Here is a 20,064-nt window from a genome sequence, read left to right as displayed (position 1 = left end):
GGATTTTCAGAAGGCGTTTGAGAAAGTCTCTCATGAGAGGCTTCTAAGAAAACTAAAAAGTCATGGGATAGGAGGCGATGTCCTTTTGTGGATTGCAAACTGGTTAAAAGACAGGAAGAGAACAGGATTAAATGGTCTGTACTAGGACCGGTGCTTTTCAATATATTTATAAATGATATGGAAATGAGCACGACAAGTGAGGACCTTAAATTTGCATACGACAGAAAATTATGCAGAGTAGTTAAATCTCAAGCGGATTGTGATAAATTGCAGGAGGACCTTGTGAGACTGGAAGATTGCGTGTCCAAATGTTAGATGAAATTTAATGTGGAGAAGTGCAAAGTGATGGATATAGGGAAACGTAACCCTTGCTGTGGTTACACAATGTTAGGCTAAAGTGGTTAGGGCTGTTCAGCTTGGAGAAGAGACGGCTGAGGGGGGCTTTGATAGAGGTCTACAAAATCATGAAAGGACTTGAATGGGTAAATGTGAATCAGTTATTTACTTTTTTGGATAATACAAGGACTAGGGGGCACTTCATGAATTTAGCAAGTAGCTCATTTAAAACAAATCGGAGAAAATTATTTCACTCAATGTATAATTAAGCTCTGGACTTCATTGCCAGAGGATGTGGTTAGTGCAGTTAGTGTAGCTGGGTTTAAAAAAGGTTTGGATAAGTTCTTCAAAGAGAAATCCATTAACTGCTATTAATCAAGTTGACTTAGGGAATGGCCTCTGCTACGACTGGCATCAGTAGCATGGGATCTTCTTCGCTCAATGGACAAATGTATTTTAGAAATTCCCTCAGTCAAATCAGCAAACTTGGCCTTAACCCGAAAGCGTGCATTTTCTGTAGCAGGCCCAACCCAGTGGAAGGCCTACCCGATCATATAAGATTGACAGCTAATCATAATTAATAATAATAATAATAAACTGAAAACTTACCTGTTTAATAAAGCTTTCAATAATCAGTAATCTAATCTTGTTTAAATATATACTAGTCCTGATGTACCCTACTTATTTAATTTATTGTTTGTCCTAATTTTATGAGTGTAATGTTGTAAACCGCCTAGACGGGCAGATACCTGCCTTAATCGTGCGGTAAATAAGAATTTTAAATAAATAAATAGTGTTTGGAGAATTGCCGGGTACTTGCAGCCTGGTTTGGTCTCTGTTGGAAACAGGATGCTGGGCTTGACCCAGCATGGCAATTTCTTAACATTGGAAGGAATGTATACGTTCTTGTATGCAGGTCGATATATATATATGGAACTTCCTTCCTGAAAAATTTCAACCGATAGATGATTACCAGATCTTCACGAGTATGGTCAAATCATGGTTTTTCCACAAGCCCTTCTCCAAACTAAGCAAGAACTGATATATTCTCTACTGGCTTCTAGACACACTAGCTGAGCCAATCAATTGTGGTCATTTTGCTTTGCTTTGTACCTTCTGGTGGGATCTTTACTGTCTATTGCAGGCAATTATTATTGTTTGGTGTACTGTATAATATACAGTTTTTGTGCGGATGGGTTTAAGTGTGCTATGTTAAATCTTATGTTTATGTAGGTTAATTTATCCTCTTATAGCTCAACTTGAGCAAACATGGGTAGGATGGGTAAAATAAATGAATACAAAAATAAACAAAAATCTAGTCTGCCCAATTTATGGTCTGCTGGCTCCAAGCTACTTTCATGGAATCTGTAAAACCAGCTTTAAAGACTGAACTATTTTCAAATATCTCAGATAGTGCTTATAATTTAGAAAACTGATTTGAAATCAACTCCAAATGCATTTTTAAGAAAGACGTATGGAGGCATGTATTCTGTTAGAAAGAATATCATATGAGTCTTCCGTAATAAAATCAGACCTGATTTTGGCATAGGCAAGGTGGACAACAGCTTTCAGTATCAAATTTTGATAGGCACCAAAGTGTTACCAACGCTGCTGCCAGCCAGGACTGCCAATGATTTTTTTCTTTTATCCAGCCACAGGCTACACCAAGAATTTCAGGCAGCTGAAGTCAGCATGGGGTCTGTGAGCCCAGGGCATGTGCTCACAGACCCTGTGGCAACCCCACCCCTCGCACGGCTTTGCCTGGTATTAGAGTAGGGGGGTGGGGCCACCAAGTTCTGTGAGTGCACACTCACCCCCCCCCCCCCCCAGCTCCTAGGCCCTGGGCTGACTTCAGCTGTCTGAAATTCTTGGTATAGCCTGCAGCTGGATAAAAAGAAAGTCATCAGCAGACCTGGGGGTGAGGCGAGACGGACGGAAGCCAAGAAGATCGGGGGAAATCTGGGCAGGGCCTATGGGCACTGAATTTTTTAATTCAACCCTGAATAAAATCTCTCTTATGTAATACGAACTGTGTATATTCTACACATCTACAATAATTAGCTTGTGAAACATACAAAAAAAAAAACCGACATGCTTCGATTCATTGAGATTATTTCTTATAGATTCAGGATGGGAGAAATCCTGGATGAGTCAGGACCTAATTAAAGCATTATTTCTAGGAAGTAACCTGTGCCATCACAGATTTACACCACTGAAATATAAGGAAAAGTACACTGTGGAGTCAGGCAATTTATTGTAAGAGTTGACTATGAATTTATTTCATATTATTTAAGTCTTTTCTTCCATTGTCATTAGTCAGCTTAAAAGCTGAAAAAAAAAAAAGAATAAAATAATATTTCATGGTGTCTTTATTCCATTTTGTTTGCAGAAAGCAGTTAGATTGACCGATTCATCCCACAGATGAACATACAAAAAAAGGGAGAACCGCTGTAAATAAAGGTAAACTGTCCAAGCAGAATCTTCCTAGCCATTAATTGTCCATGTGTTGGGATATAAGGTACCAATCTGTCTATCTTAGTGCAAGGTCAGTCCACGAGGCAGAGAGAGAGCTCTAGTAATCTTACCCTGTCTGAAAATGCAACAGCTAGTGGATTAGCGTGCAAAGCAGACATTGTGCAAAGTCTCCCGCTGGGCATTATTAGTTTTGACAGATGCTATTTCAACACTATAATCTGCAAGAGAAAAGCATTTGGTAGATAACTTCAGTACACCTTACTTACTACCATCTTATTTGGAGATAACGACAGAACATCCAGTAAAAACATCATTACTGTCTATATTGATATTTGCCAAGGTAGTATGTTAGGATGTCAGCCTTGTAAACATTTTCATTTGTACCTAGCCATGGCTACGACAGCAAATGGATTCCTCCATGCAGGCTTGTGTATCATCATTACATCTTCTTCCATAAGTAGCATGCTCAATACAATACATCAATTAGATAAAATGGGAGGCACTAAAGTTAGCCTGAAAGACAACCGTGAGCTCTACTGTGGTTCTGTTTTTAGGGAGCCCTTAGATACGTCATTCTACAGTCACTTAAAGGGCACCTCTAGAGCCATGAGGAGGACTGATCAGGGTACCTGTGGTAGATAAACTAGGAAATAGGATGAAACTAGTCAAAGATATATTTAGTTCTAAATGTGGGCAAACATTTCAAGTACAAATAAGGAATTAGAATAGTCTACCATAAGAAATGTATTTATTTATGTATGTCTTTAGCCAGCACGTAGTAGACAAAGCAAAAGAGTATAAGAAATTAGCAGTCATAAAGGAAAAGTCAAGGTTAAATACGGTGTAGACAGGAAAAAACCAGCAAAGATTCAGGAAGACTATGCTCACTGAAGGCATCTTTGATAGAGGCTTTTGAAAACATATTGGCCATTAGCTACTAATGTACAAGAGAGCAGCGATGTTTAAACATCTGAATCAAAATGTATAGATCATCTCAAAGAAAGCTCAGCATAGCAGAAAATTACTCTCAACGTTAAATATTTTGGGGATCCAACTGGACAATTAAAAAAAAAATTCTAGCATGTACCATAGATTCATTCTATGCCAGCCTGGAAATCCTGAATTATTATTATTAAAAAATGTATTATCCACATGCTCCTAGTTTGCAGTGGATTACAATAAAAACATCCATAGTAAAAAAAAAAACATACAATTTAAAAAAGCCAACATGAAAAATAAAACATCAGCATGATCAATCCAGCAGCGTTCCATCTGAAGTAAATAGAATGAAGGCTTAACAACACAGTCGCCCTATCAAACTCAGACTCTTATGATAACAATATGATCTTAAAAAGATATTATCAGCATTAGCTAATCAAATTAATCTGCCAGCCCAAGTGCTTGTTGGAAGAAAAAAATTGCTTCTTAAGTAGTTTAGGAAAATCAATGACATGCAACAATGCTGGGAGGGAATTCCAGAGAACCAGGCTCTCTCATGGGTCTTGGTCAGGTGCACTAGCTTAGGTGACATTACCTCAAGGAGACCTTGATTACTGGACCGTAGCATACGAGAAGGCTGATAAATCCTCAAGGCAGAACTGACACACAACGGTGCTTTGTCATTAGGAGCTTTATGTACTATCGTCAAGACCTTAAGATTTACCCGCCATGGAACAGAAAAGTCAATGAAGTGACTGCGAGGTAGGTGTTATAATGATCTCTCAAACCAGTACCCAGCAAAGGTCCGGCGGCTACATGCTGCACTATCTGTAGAGACAGGACTGTGTTTGCTGGTAAGCCTACGCAGAGTGCATTTAAGCAATCCATTCCTGATAGCACCAAGGACTGTAAAGCAGCTCGAAGATCGGCGGAAGGCAGGGCTGGTTGCAGACTGCGCAAAAGGCACAAGTTATAGAACGAGGCCTTCAACACACCGCTCATGTGCGCTCAAACTGAGCCCTTTGCTATTCTATTACTTATAGGTTTCTTACAGTGGGGCAACTGCTGACCCCGGCAGTATTGTATTTTCACAAAGTGCCCCATACCATTTTCTAAGAGGGTCTGCATTTTCAGTATGTTACGCGGGAAAGCTAGGCAAGCCATTAACTGGAGATATCTGCTCAATTCCTTATACAATAGCTCTGACAACGTAACCTTACATGTCAACTCTGTATTCCTGTAATAACATTAATTGTACATTTGTATTACTATGAATGTAATGTAAGCTAACAATTACATTTCAGATTCAGTAATTCAACAGGATAGATAGTAATTAGCTAATTAAAATGTTTCTCTTTTTCTCTACTTTGATTCATGTATGGATACCAGCTAATTCTTGAAATTATAATACTTATTTTTTTTACAACTACTGAATGTGGACAGTGCTCTGCTCTGGTGATAAGTATTCGGGTATAACCAGTCCCCGGTCAAGAGAGTTTACAATGTAAGTGGCTTCCCGAGACAATGGAGATAAAGTGACTTGCCCAATGGGGGAAGTGGGATTTGAATTCTGGTTTCCCTGGGTTTGCAGCCCATTGCTCTAACCACTAGGCCACACCTCTTCTGGGATTTCATAATAAATTCCAAACAATTCCATAAAAGATTATACTATTTCTGCTTTACTAAGTGCAATCCCTGGGGTGACTGTACCGTAACTAAAATACAGGTTCAGGTGGTTGTAAAGGACTGGCCCTACAACCCCTGATTAACCTGTGTGGGACCAGGCATCTAGCCTGGTCAAGCTTAAATGTCAGACAGAGAGAGAGAGAGAGCGAGCTCTGTGGGTAGGATCCTGCTGTGCAGGAATAAGGGTACAGGCCCAGCAGATAACAGACAGGCCCCGTGTCTCCAGGCGAAGGCAACTCCTGACACACCTCTGTACTAAAGTGAAGCTGTTATACTTCTGGAGGTAAGCAGATGACAGTGTGAAGTTGTTATGTTATAATACAGGGAAATCTTGAAGAAAGACCGTAGGAGTCAGTGTTGATATAAGCCTCCAGTCTAAGTAGTGACTGGGCTACCTCACTTTTATCATAAGATTAAAATGTCTCAAACCTTAGGGTTCCCTGAGTGGAAAAAATCAACTTTCAAGGCCTTTCAAGTCCCAACTCCTTGTATACAGCGGTGGTGATAACAGCACTAATGAGTTAATCAGTTTCTATGCAGCAAGAGCAATGCTGGCAGCTTTGGTGGTTTCCAATAATACTTTTACCGATATGTTGTCAAATGATGAGAAGAGTCTTTACAGCTGTTTGATTCACTTATCGATGCTATAAGCACTTTTAAATACATTTGTAACTTCTCTAATTTTAAGATGGTAAAGCAAATTAATCCAGCCTTTAATCTGATGTTTCTCCCATTCCATTGGCATAGGGCAAGTTTAGTGCTTCCCTCCCAATGTAGACGACATATTAAAGGTGAAATCCATTTTACACAGTCATTTATCTCCTACCTATCCACGTAGCAGGTCATTTTCTCCTCCGAACCCCTTAGTTTTCTCACAGTACCTGAATGGCATCGGCTATTCTCCGCTTCTCCATTTTAGTGTCAGAATGGTACTCCTGTCACTCCTCTTCTCCAAATCTCCAGGAGATATTAATGAGCTCTATAGAGGTCCATCCCAATTCCTTTTTCCCCCTCTCTCCTTCTTCCCTCTGGACAACTGCAAGTCATCCCTCCTCTGGATACTGACAATCCACAGGCTCCTTTTCAGTGAAGCAACCTTTACCTTGTGAAGTTCAGGAACTTAAAAGTTGACTAGAAAAGGAGGGTGGAAGTAAAGTCCCATATCTAAAAGTAACCGAAAATCTCCAAGGAGGTTCAACAACTTAAATCAATTAGGAAAAACAGAGAGGAGCCCTGAACCTGACCTGAGAAGGGAAACAGACAAATCCACACCCTAAAATGGTGGCACGGCTTTGAATACCAGAGGAACTTACCATGTGCTCTCTTCCACATGGGGGAGCTAGACACTCACACTATTTCTCTGTTTCCTCCCCATACAAATGGACTATTCTGTATTGTTCCTGGTAGAGAACCAACAGGATCTCTACACTAAGTAATGAACAAGTTTCTGTAGTCTCTTATTCCTATTGGTATTTTACCTGTGACATTTAAAGAAGACTTCTCTTATCTTCTCATGATCTTTGTTGATTAAGAACTTTAAGGATTTTTATCCACTGGACTGCAATGGGCACAGTCCTTTACATGCAGGCCAATTTTTTCTGTTTTTCAGAAAGATTTTTCTTTATTAGATACATTTATGCTTCATCTTAACTTCTATCTCCTGGTTTTCAGAATTTGCCAATGCCAGAGATACAACCCAAATGAATTTGTTTATAGAAACATAGTCTAGGATTTATGTATTGCGCCAGTCAGCACTGAAAAGTACTAACGACGTAGGACATTTAATAAGCCATGGTATTTCCCTCCCGAAATACCTGAGGGTTTACTAAGCTGCGGTACTCCTGGCAAGAAAATTCCATAGGGAAAAATACCACAAATTAGTGGCCACTGGTCCCTCTAAGCCGTGCGTGTGTGCGTGCTCAGACAGGTCACGAACTGCACGTGGCAAAACACAGCACACACTAGAAATCCCAATATTATTTGCATTTGCATTATACTTACTTGTAGTGCGCACAAATTCAACTCAACTTATAAAAAGTTGCACCAAAGAAAATTTTTGTACACGTAGCCCGTCAAACATCAGGGGGAATATTGTTAGTAGCCCCACAAATGCCGTGCGATGGCAGTGCACCTGGAGCCTTGAACACTTGAGCGTAATTTGGCAGCTTTTTAAAATCTGCGTTGCTCACGCACGGCCCACATAAGCACCTTTGTAGGGCATTTTTGCATGAGCAATGCTATGAAAATCAACCTCTTTTGGGAGTAATTTTCAAAAGGATTCGCACGCTGAAAACTGTGCTTTACACGTGTGAATGCACTTTACCCCATGCAAGGGGGCTTGTGAAAATGACTGAACGCATGCCACTGAATTGTCCATAGTCTGGCCCCGCAAAAGGTGCACTTTAGGCGCAGTGAATGGAGTTTTGCAAATTGCTGCGACAGAATGCTACATTCACGCATGTCAACTCCTTTGGAAAGTCACCTCCGTGGCCTATTTATGGGATGTCATTGTGAGCCACAAAATGGCTAGAGGATTCCCTGACTGTCATTTGCTGCCGAAGGTTCCTGGCTGCACCCTGGGTCTCGGAGCAACATTTAAACTGTTCTGACAGTACTATGGGGCTTCATGAAAGCTTTCCTTTATTTCTCTGCTGTGCAATACCCTCAGATCAGACTGAACCGTTCTAATAAAGGAAAGGACCAATAATGTAGCTACGTTGGCAAGTAAATTGTTATTTTAACGTGAACACAATGCTGACTATGTAATACGCAAGGCTCCAGCTAGCAGCAGCAGTTAGAACCCACCTCACCATCTACCAATCCAAAAATAAATTTAATTTAGAAGTCTAACCCTAATTCAAAACGCCTTGCTAGCTCTGCGATTATATATATATATCTGTAACGGACCCACCATTAAGCCCTGGGTAAACTCTTATTCCAGCCAGATAGGGGTGTAAGTTAGAGAATGGGGAGGGCACCATTCAAATGCAGCCCCCTCCCTTTGAAAGAGTCTTCGCCCTGGGGAGAGAGAGAGAGAGAGAGGGTTTGGACTCTGTCCAGAGACGGTGATTTACTATCTTTTTACCAGTTTTCGGAAGGGGTTTTTCCTGACCATCTAAAGGATACCTCGCCCACCTGGGGCTTCCACTTATCCAATACCTGGAGGGTGGGTGTTTTCCGTGCCCTGGCGAAGGATACGCTTGCACAGACGGAGGGAAAGAGACTGCGAACAGAGAGGAGCGGCATGGCGCTGAGTATTTACCCGCAGTGAGGCACGGTACCCCCCCTCTCCCAAGGGCACAGAGGGTCACCCCCTAGCATTCTGGGCCTTGAAAATAAATCTTTCCCCCACCCCTCCCCCCACCCCCGCCAAAGGATCCAGGCCTCCCCGGGGAAAAGAGAGCCATGTTACAGCCACCCAGGAGCGGTCCCAGCCCCCACGAGACTAATAAATCCTTCATGAGCCCATCGGAGTGCAGGCCGCGTGTACAATTTCAAAATAGAACCCGAACAAAACTGAGCCCACAGTGATCTGCAAGCAAGAGTTACCTCTGGTTATGCAAACTTGCTAGAAGTTTTCTGCTGAAGGACCCGCTGACGTTACCCAGCAAACAGGCGAGGGGTAGGGGCAGGTGCACGGATAAAGCTTTTGTGTTTTATTTCTTGGGGGGGGGGGAAGAGGGTGACATTTCTTTTCTGTCTTTTACAATGTAAAAAGATGCTGGGGTTTGTTTTGGTTTGTTTTTTTTTTTGCATCGTTTTGGATCGCTATCCCTCTGTCTGTTTTAAAAATACAGCAGGTCCCTAGTAAGAGGTCACAAGTGCGTAATGTTTAGGTCAAGCGATAACCTGTAAATGAAAATCCCTGTCCCTTTGGCAGCCTCTCTGTGACCTGCCGATGTAAAGATCTTTAACTGGCCACATCGGAAGCCATGAAAGATCTAGACACAAAACTAACAGGAACAGAGTGCGTCTCTCAATAAAAACTTTATCCCGTCCAAGTCTGTGGTTCCTTTTAAGGGTCCAACATAAGAATTACCCAAAGCTATTGGTATATAAATATATATATATATAGAGAGAGAGAGAGAGAGAGAGAGATTTTGAGGCTTGGGACTTTCTGATCCCAAAAGATCATGCACACCAATACGACTGGCTAATTTTTAGGCTCGTCCAATGGAAATTATTACGATCTGTAAAAGAACACAGCTTTCATCAAGAGAACGTGCTCTGCATTTCAGGAAAGATGAAGCGGCGATAGCAGATTTAAGACACAGATGCGCAGCGCCGTTCCCACTAAGGCGTGCGGGAGCCGGCCGGGCACGTTCTATCCATCCCGTAGTTTAAATCATGCGGGGCTGGCGGCTCCCTGCGTGGTTTAAACCGCGGAATAGCTGGCGCGCGCAGTGAGAAAGGATGTCGGCCGTCTCCGGTTCACCTTAGAGAGGATATTACCGTGGAAGCGTTATCATTTCAAGCCTAGGGTTTCCTGAAATAAAATAAAACACGTTTCAGTACATTTGCTTCTTTTGGGAGTTTATTAAAACTTCATTTAAATTCTAGTCTGAATAAATAATAGTGTTTCCTGCTTTTTCCCGGTGTAATTTCAGAAGACGTCTTTGCTGTGCACCTTATATTACTCTGGCTGGAAGGGCACACGGGAGATTTAACTGGCTTGACTTGATACTTCATGCAGCAAAAGGTAACTTTGCTCTGCGGTTCATTAAATTATGGTGATCTTGCCACCGCTGGGTATCAATTAAGAAATGAATCTAATGCCTTTAGAGAAAATGATAGAGCACGGTTAGATCTGACTGAATGCCTAATTCGATTTGTGTAGCACAGCCATGCATGCAGAAACAATGGCGCTGGGTAAAATGGCAGGGTCAGGACATTCATTTATAAAGAAAATCTGTTACAACGCTCTAATGCCTCACAAAACCCTGTTTAGGAAATGCACTACATTGTCAATTATCCCAGTTGCTCCAGTTTCATCATATCTTGTCTTGTTTTCATGTGAGATGTGAAGCAGTTATTTTCTCCGCTATGAGTCTGTCTTGTTTCTTCAACCCACTTACTTTTGTTGACTGACGCTAGGGCAGAATATCAAAACTTGCTCTCTATTGTTAACATTTCTCAATGGTTAATACTTTATTTTTTAAGGACCTATATAGTTAGTTTATGGTAAATTTTTAGGTTACTTTACCGCCATTCACCTCCTTGAAATCATCTCCCTTTTTGACTTATAGAGCATTGCCCCCCTGTGAAAAGCTAAAATTCTCAGGGACACATCTGAAAGGAAAGGCCTGAACGTAACTCGCCTTGAGCTACCAATGAAAAAGGCGTTGAGCTAATTCTAAGAAAATCAAATTAATAAGATGAATGTCTGAAGGAGAGCCCGTGGCCAGAAAAGTCTCATTCATGGTTCCACTCTCTCCTCTTCGTTAATAACAGCAGTACCTTGGTCTCTTATCGGGCCGTAGAGGGGACAATGAACTAACTGGCGGTATTTTCCCCAGGCCCATTTGCTACAAATGCTAATATGCTCTGAGCTCACTTGCATCTGGAGCAAACCGCTGCAAGAAATATTTTGTGTGTTGCCGTGGCCAGAACTCTGCATGCTCCCGGCTGTGGCGACGCATGATGCTGACCCGGGATCTTTGAAGCCTCTGGGGTGTTACAAGGGACCACGGGACCTCGCTCCCTCTTCCCCCCCCCCCCCCCCCCCCCACTGTGATTCCAAAGCGTGTGCACCCTCGCGTGTGTATGTTTTCAAATTCACCGGCCGCACTCCTAATTTTAAAAGATCATCTCGAGCACAGCTCGTGCACGCCTTCCATAGGACTCTGCCGGCTTTTACGCGCATATCTAGGCGGATTTTGAAACCTGCTCGCGCGAGGGAGAACGCAGTTTTTCCCCAATTAGTCCACCAGTTTGCCCAGTTAATACTGAGGTCTTCCCGACCCCTCTGGTTCTTCATCCCGCACGCCCCTCCACCCCAATTGGCCCAGACCCCTCACCCTGTCCTGTAAGCCCTAAAACCCGAAATCTGCAAACTTGCTCCTCATCTGGAGCAGCAGTAACGTTACGCGGATAACAGGTCGACGCGTGCAGCAGTCTCTGGTTTTAAAATGTGGAGTTACGTACTTAAATGTTGGCCTCCCCCCAGAACGCCCATCGCCACCCTCTTCCTGCCCTGGTATCTTTGACGCGCACACTGGTATATTCGTGCGTACTTCACGACTCCTCTAAATCCGTGTTGCTCCCGCGAGGCCCACATACGCGCGAACGCGGGCAATTTTTGTGCGACCAACGCTTTTAAAATCGACTTTGAAAGGATTTGCGTGAAAACAGCACAAAATGCTTACATTTTAGCATTTTTGCCCATTTCTATTTAATTTATTCTTTGTATCCACTATCCACCTTTTTGAATAAGATATTCACCCTAGGCAGGGGCGTTTTGCACTATTCTTTGCACAAATCCACCTTTTGCAAAAAAAAAAAAACAACTTTGCAGCTTAGTACATGAACCTCACAGTCTACCATTATCAGAAAAAAATGATAGAGCTATATACCCTTGCCAGAGAAGGGAAACAAGGCATAAGAAATTATTTCACACACAATAACTATCCTCCATATGACATCTGTAAAAGGAAAATTATTAGGTTCTGAGATGTAATGAGAGTGTTACCCACTGTCTGACAGTCACATGGCAAGGAAGTAGTTCATGGAGGCAAATAGAGCTAATAGAATTTGAAAAGAATAAAGATGTGCTAGCTATTTTTCGGTGAAGTACTGTCGGGGCCAGATTTAAAATCACGGTGCCCGTAGGCAGGGGACTGGGAATGGGTGGGGAGGGGCGGATTCACTCCTGGAAGTCAAAGAGCAGCAGGGGGAGTCCTTGATTTTCTGAGTGCCTTTGGATTTTGGCACCGTAGGCATTTGCCTGTTCCTAAATCCAGCCCCGAGTACTGTACCCGGGTCAGTTTATTCCAGAAAAGAAATCTGTGTTGACCAAAACACGGAGAAAGGTCACAGAAGAGGGAGCAGAAAAGCCATTATAAAGCTAAGAGGTGGAAGAATTTAGGCAGTGCTGCTTCCCAGGGTGGAAGTGAGGCATATCCACTGGAGAAGTGCTGCCCTCACCCTCGAAGGAAACACCGACTGCGCACCCCCAAAACACGCAATATTTCCTAAGAATGTATTCATAGTTTTACCATGCAGCTTGAACTTGTATAACCATTAAATCTGGAGTCTTCTCTTTCTCCCATTATTCCAATTTACATCCCTCCTGGACAAAATTTCTGAATTGAACACTACCGGTTCCTCCCCCCAGACAAGACAGGAAATGGTGCTTTCCTTGCCAAGAAGAGTGATGAGCAAAGAATATATAGTGTCTTTATGTTTTCCCTTAACCCAAAGCATGCAAGAAACTAACAATTTGCCTCCATGAATTCCCACCCCATAAGCTATTTAAAACATTGTGGGTTTCAGAAAAGCTTTTGTTATGGTCCCGCATAGGAGACTAGTGAGCATTATGAGAAGTTTGGGAGTAAGCGCCAAGGTGGTGGAGTGGACAACAAACTGGTTGACGGACAGGAGACAGCGTGTCATGCTAAAAGGAACCTACTCTGAAGAAAGGACGGTGTTGAGTAGAGTGCCACAGGGATTGGTTTTGGGACCAGTTCTGTTCAAAACCTTTGTGAGAGACACTGCAGAAGGGACAGAAAATAAAGTTTGTCTATTTGTGGATGATGATAAGATCTGCAACAGAGTGGACATGCCTGAGAGAGTAAAGAAAATGAAAAGTGATTTAAGAAAGTTTGACGAGTGGTTGAGTATTTGGCAGCTGGGATTCAATGCCAAGAAGTGCAGAGTCAGCATCTGGGATGCAATATCCAAAAGAGCTTTGTGTGATGGGCGGTGAATGACTAATGCGCATGGACTGGGAGAGGGACCTTAGGGTGATAGTGTCTGACAATCTGAAGGCAGTGAAGCAATGTGACAAGGCGATAGCTAAAGCCAGAAGAATGCTGGGCTGCATAGAGATGGATAACCAGTAAGAAAAAGGAGGTGGTGATACCCCTTGTACAGGTCCTTGGTGAGGCCTCACCTGGAGTACTGTGTTTAGTACTGGAGCCTGTATCTCAAAAAGGACAGACAGGAGAAAGGTGATCCAGAGAAGGGCAACAGAAATGGTGTGGGGTCTGTATCAGAAGACTTATGAGGAAAGGCTGAAGGACCTGAATATGTACACCCTGGAAGAGAGGAGGTGCAGGGGAGATATGATACAGACCTTCAGATACTTGAAAGATTTTAAGGATGCACAAACTTCAAACCTTTTCCGTTGGAAAACAAACAGTAGAACTAGGGTCATGAAATGAAACTCCAAGGGGGAAATCTCAGAACCAGCAAAAGGAAGTATTTTTTCACAGAGAGGGTGGTGGATGCTTGGAATGCTCTTCTGGAAGAGGTGGTGAGGTCAAAAAGAGTAAATGGATTCAGAAGGGCATGGAATAAACACTGTGGATCCCTAAAGGCTTATGGATGATGATGAAGAAAAGGGTGCATGGGGGTAACCTGATGGAGCGGCAGATAGTACCCTTAACAGAAGGTTTACCTGCTGTTTTAGTTGTTTTTATTGTTTGATTTTTTTTGTAAACATATTTTATTTGATTGATGTTATATTCATTTTTAAATGTGTTTTTAGTTGATATTATATTATATTATGTATGTTTTCTATTGTACATCGACTAGTCCCATGTGTGTTAGGCAATTCATAAATTAATAAAATCTAAATCTATATCTAAACTGCAACATCATTCTCTGCTTTGACAGTGAGGGGGGGGTGAGAGAAAGGGTATTGGATTCAGACGACAGCCAATGCTGGGCCTCGACTTTGACAGTCTGGGGTACTGATTCGCTGCAATCAGGGAAAAAGCACAGGACTGCTTCTACAGCCAAGTCTAAAAGCAAAGCACATTCAAGCACCATTGTCTGAATTATCAAGAAGGCTGCTCACCAGATAAAAATATTGCTAGCAGTAATTTTGTTATGGGTTTCACAGTGCTTGGTTTTGATTGTATTACTACTCTTAACATAAGGCAAGGGAGGTAACCTGCACGGAGTGGCAGTTACTATTGGATGGACACACAGTACTATGTTATGTTACTATGTGACTGCCAGACGTTGGGAAACACTCTTTTTCCAATTTCATCCTAGGTGTGAGGGTTTAAACTGTAAGGGAAAAAGAAAGAGGTACGCACTCTATAGTCAAGTCATGAAGGTCTTCTCCCTTAGAAAGAGATCAGAAGAAACGCGTTGGTGAGCAAGGCCCTAAGATCGCAATCTTCATTTGGAGATTAACTCTAACCCTATGCTCTGGCCTGGAAGTTTCCTCCTGTTCCATTTTGGCTTCCAGCCAGAACCAGGGATGGGATCTGGCATCAAGAGCCTTCATTTGCAGCTGCCCAGGAATTTTTTTCTATTTTATATCCCCATCCCAGCTTACTGTAATCCAGTCCTTGCGGTAAGGGTTTCCAGCGGAGGGGGCGGGGGGATCATGCACCGGGGCTCCTTCTGGAAGCCTGCAATCGTGGACCCTAAATCTGGCCACCAGGGGTCACTGTTGTGCAATGATTGGGACAATCCTGCTCCAGGGGCACCGGCCACCACGCTACTGGGTGCAAACCTGCTGTAACTCTGTGTGCTGTGTTGGAAGTTCAGGCATGATACTGGCGAACTTTGTGTAGTGGTTTGTTCAACAGAAAGGGGGACTTAAATTCCCTATACTCCTGCCACCAATTTAAGCAAATTTCATTTAGTGGGGGGGGGGGGGGGTTTGTTGTTGTTTGTACAAGTCCAAAACATGTGCCTAAGGACTTCTCAGTTACGTTTGGGGCCTTTTCAACTATCAAAGGCTCGAGCAACTCAGCTATTCATGCCAGTCCTCCAACATATCCTTAGCAGCAACTCCAGCACCGTGGGAATGCTGTGAGATTTTAAAGAATAAAATGAAACTGGCAATGGCAGTTTAAATTTAAATGAAAACCTAGGAATGCAGAATGAATACCTACAGCACACTCTGGACATGGAAACTGCCTGAATGCTTCCAGTACATTAAAACGTGTTTTTTTTTTTCCTTAAGCAACATAACGCAGAATGAAGTAGCATGTTTGTTTTCTAAATCTAAGAAAAAGATCTTTCCTATTCCATTTGCATTATATATTTCTCATCATGCTTTCCTCTGCTGTAGGTTTTCCCTAACTTTGATCCTTGGGATCCACCATCAGAAAATCCACAGTGAATATTCATGAGCAATATTTTCAGGCATCTGGTCTCAGAATCAATTTAATTTGCATAGTTTTTATTATCTTAAATACCAGACCTGCTCAGGTATCCTGAGGACCAAGTTTGCAAACCACTAAGGCTCGTCTTAAGGTCATCTCTCTTTTATAAAAAAAAAGGAGCACGAGTGTTGCAGTGAACTAACCTTGCTGTCAAGTCATAAATGAGGGTTTATCTCTGTTTCTCCTGGACAGCCATTACTTTCTCTCCCCCACCAACTAAAATATTTAGATTACAGAATTTCATGCAAAAAAAAAGAAAAAAATATATATATATCCATATATCTGACAGGTTGAAATACAGTGGACTTGTTTTCAAAAGCCATCAAGACATTGTAGTTCACAGAGCATAATGACAAAGTCAGCCTCTTAGGAAAAGAACTCCAGCTAAAGCTTAGTAATGAGCTTAAACCATTTAATAACGCTTAGGACCCTTTTTCCGCCACAGCTGATTGCAAACGGGAGGGCCCACATACAGAATTAATGACATCCTGGGGAGGAATGAGAGCCGAGGATGGCAGGAGAAAAGGAGCAATTAAAAGCAGATATCGTATACACGACACGAATGTTCATATGAAGGAGGCAGGCAGGTATTTTTAAGGTGCCGAGTTTAAAAAAAAATAAAATTCTGCCTTGTTCTACTTTCCATAGTGTTATCTAGTTATTTACAAGCATTTGATGTTCCACCTGTATCAAGCTTGTCTCAAGGCGGATTACAATCGGGTTTAAAGTTACATTTTTACAATCTAAGGCCTGGATTCATCATTCTTCGCAGAATGATGAATCCTGCGAAAACGGGGGGCGGGCCTGCGAACGCCCGCAGCCTTCGCACCACTGCGGTGCGCCGGCTGCCGGCCTTCGCACCGAATAGCGCCACTGTGAAAGGTGGTGCTCTTCGGCATGCTACTGCTGACGATAATGTTAGTAACATTATCGCCGGCAGCGAAGACACTGCCAACTCTGCCCCTCCCCGCCCCAACTCCTCCCCACCCCCCTAATTTGCATTCTACCGCATGTGAAAAGGCCCTTTTCGCATGCGACAGAGGCTTATCACACGAGATACGCCTTTGATAAATGACCCCCTAAATAATCTAGACAGGGAAACACAAAGGAGGGCCTATAAGGATAGGATCAGAGGTAAGGCGAGGGGATTAAATAGGGTAACAGGAGGAATGGGATGGATTAGGGAGTCAGGATAAGTGAAAGATACAGTAGTACAGTTGTTCAGGGGAACCTAGCACCATGAGAGATAGAGCCATTGAGCAAGAAAGAGCAGCACTGGATGATGCTATGGTCTCATGACCAAGTCTGTGGGAGCCAAGGAACAAAGGGAGTTTTTTTTTACTGACTTTATTCTAGCTTTGTCACAGTTTTGGAGAGGGAACTAGGGGAAGGCCTGGCTGACTTACCACACCTTGGCTCTTTTCTTGTTCCAGTTTGGGGAGGTGGGTGGGGCGGTGATGCAATTGAATACACGCAGTCTTGTGCATGTCCCTATTTTTCTATTAGATATAGCAACAATATTTTTGGAACACAATATGAAGCCACTTTAAATAACATTCATCACACTGTAAAAAGAAATAAAACCAATGGAACAAAAATACTTTATCATGTGTTAAAAATAAAAATCTTAGCTATAATGGGAGCAAAACATTCTCAGTCATTTGTACACTGGATTGTTTGTTATGTGCACGATTTTTTTGTAAGCCATTTTCTCTTGCTCTGTTGGGCTTGCAGTTCAGTGGGAACCAGAGCCAAGACGTGGCACCATGAGCCTTAATTCCCAACCATCAGGGGATTCCTTCCCCCTCCCCACGTACCTAAGTTCAGTCATTGCGGTGATGGATAGGGGCCCATGCACCAGCATTCCTTCTGGAACTCTGTGCAATCATAGGCACTAACTCCAACCACTAGGTGTCACCACTCAGCAATGACTAGGACAACCTCTTCCCCTATGGGCTGTGAGTGCTGCTTCTGTTGCATCCCCAGCCTAGCAGATGCCCTGAGCTGAATTCGGGTCTCTCTGCGTAGCAATGCACAATCCTTCCACCAAGCCAATCCATATGTGCACAATTTTATTAGCGTCTGTGTCTGTCAGGCATACAAACTGTACACATCAAAAAAACAAAACCAAACCGAGTAACAAGTGTGCAAAATGAACTTCACCAATAGCTCAAGCATTTGTTTTTTCTTCTTTGGAAAACAGTCCATGTCATCTTCAATGCCAAAGAACATTATCAAGTTTTCAGTACACTGTAGATCAACTTGTGAAATAAATATCAATATAAACATATGGGGAGAATATTTTATCAGTGGAGAGAGAGAATATCAATCAGCAAAAAAAAAAAAAAAATAACCCTCTGATAAAAAAAAATAAGGAAACTTCCCTTCCTGTACTATGCATGACATACACATTTCGCAAGCACTGTTTTCCAACAGATAAATGTAATCAAGGTTTATATGCTCACAGAAGCCAACAGGATGGGATTGTTTCACTTGAAAGATCAGAAGAAAATTGTAACTAATGTTGTGGAAAATTACTTTGATATTGCTTTTTCAGTGCAGCATCACAATTAGGCTGCAATGTGAAGCACGGGGAAAGAATTAATGAATGGTAACAAATCAACACAAACAGCCACCGTCAAGGCTACTTTGCTGAATGAAGGTAATGTAAGCATTACTTAAAAGTTTTATCATCGCAGATTCTATTCAGGTTTGAGCCGCACATCAAGGCTTCCCCCTTTCATCACAGGCGCCAGGACTACAAGGTGTAATTTTCTAAACAGAAAGATAGAACAAGGATCTGAAGCATGCATCGGGTTCTTTTTACTATTATTGTTATTATTATTATTATTATTATTAACCTGGATCTGTAAGCGGCATCAAGCAGAAATAATAGAAAGAGTGAATATGCTAATAACAACTATGTTCTGTTTAAAGAAAACATTTAAGCTTGCTTTGAAATAACTTCCTGACATTCATGCAACGATTGCTTGGCACCCCCCCGGTACCCGATAAAGCACTGCGGTATCCAGGCAGACACCTGAAACGTCCCCAATACCCTAATGAGCGCCAATGATCACCCAAGGCATTTCCCACAGGGGAAAACCTTGCAGAGATGGGGCTCCTTGAATGTTGCCTGCCCTGCATCTGAGCAAAAAGTGCCCGCGTTGTTCAGCATCACGCGGACATTTATCCACACACACTGCAGAGCCGTTCCCAGGGGTAGGCAGAGGGTGGGCTATGCAGTGCCACATGTTCCACACTATGCGCACATTGTTTCAGGTGGGCAAAAATTAGCTGCAGAGAAAGAAGCAGATACAAATCTCTCTGGGTAATTTTTGTGTGTGGGGGGGGGTGGGAAAGAGGCAATAATCATAGCAAAACCAACCACCCAGGCTTGGCTTTGATTATTGGTACAAACTCCACAAGTGTAAAAACTGTAAGGTGAATTTTAAAAGGCCGGTGTGCACAACTGGGAGATATGCACACGAGTTGGGTCGGCACGCGCCAAGCGGATTTTAAGAGCCGCCCACGTATACACGTAGGTTATAAAATGGCCATGTCCCTGGGCGCGGGCTGACCAATGCACACACACACACACACACGTGCGCCTGTGCACCTGTTTAAAAGTTACCAACCCTGGGCGAAAACCCATGGGTGAAAAACCGAGTGCCTGCAGTGTTTGCCCCAAGACAGGTAGTTTGATGCTTGCCCTCATGGCATGGACTGCTGCATCTTTTAATGGCATGCACTGTGTTGCTAATTGCTCAGTTTGGCTGAGTATACAATTAATAAAAGCAGACCATATCTGCCCGTCTTATCTACTGTTACATGGTTTTCTAGAAGCCCATCACAGTGTGAGAAAAACAAACAAACTCTATCTGAAACTCTGGTTCTCTAGATATCAAAAGCAAGGGATTCTGGGAAATGCAAGGGATGGACAACTGCCTTTTATCCATGGCGTAAACCCAGGACCGTTGCATCCACAGTCAAATGCAAGTTATGCGCCTAAATGAAATGAACCCATTACAATAACGGAGCTTGCTCCACCAATGCAACGTATTTTTTGCAAAACCAGGGACGAGAGCGTGGTCCTTCTTAAAAAGGAAACTCCACTGTGAATGTGATCATTATACCGGGGTTTCCCAAACCTGGATATCCAGGAGATAAATCTGCATGCACGGGAGACTCCGTATATGCAAAATTCTCAGGGCATATTCATTCTGGATAACCTAAAAACTTCGACCTGGCTGTGGAGTCCCCAGGACAGGCCTGGGAAGTC

At 42.7% G+C, this 20,064-nt stretch overlaps 1 protein-coding gene across 3 annotated transcripts in view; it reads right to left on the bottom strand.

Moving 5' to 3' along the window:
• The window catches only part of CHST8 (carbohydrate sulfotransferase 8), a 556,907-nt gene that overhangs the window by 388,682 nt on the left and 148,161 nt on the right, over nucleotides 1-20,064 (bottom strand). Inside the window, exon 3 of one of the 3 annotated variants that reach the window (XR_003857691.1) lies at nucleotides 2,713-3,029. The exons of the other annotated variants lie outside the window; for them this stretch is intronic. The gene's annotated coding sequence lies outside the window, so the exon portion shown is untranslated. Of the gene's footprint in view, nucleotides 1-2,712; nucleotides 3,030-20,064 lie in introns of those variants that run through there. 3 annotated transcript variants of the gene reach the window in all.

Source organism: Rhinatrema bivittatum, chromosome 7 (assembly GCF_901001135.1).
Source record: "Rhinatrema bivittatum chromosome 7, aRhiBiv1.1, whole genome shotgun sequence".
In the NCBI taxonomy this organism is placed as follows: Eukaryota; Metazoa; Chordata; class Amphibia; order Gymnophiona; family Rhinatrematidae; genus Rhinatrema; species Rhinatrema bivittatum.
Note: the sequence above shows the minus strand (reverse complement) of the source record. Positions and strands in the feature narration are given on the sequence as shown.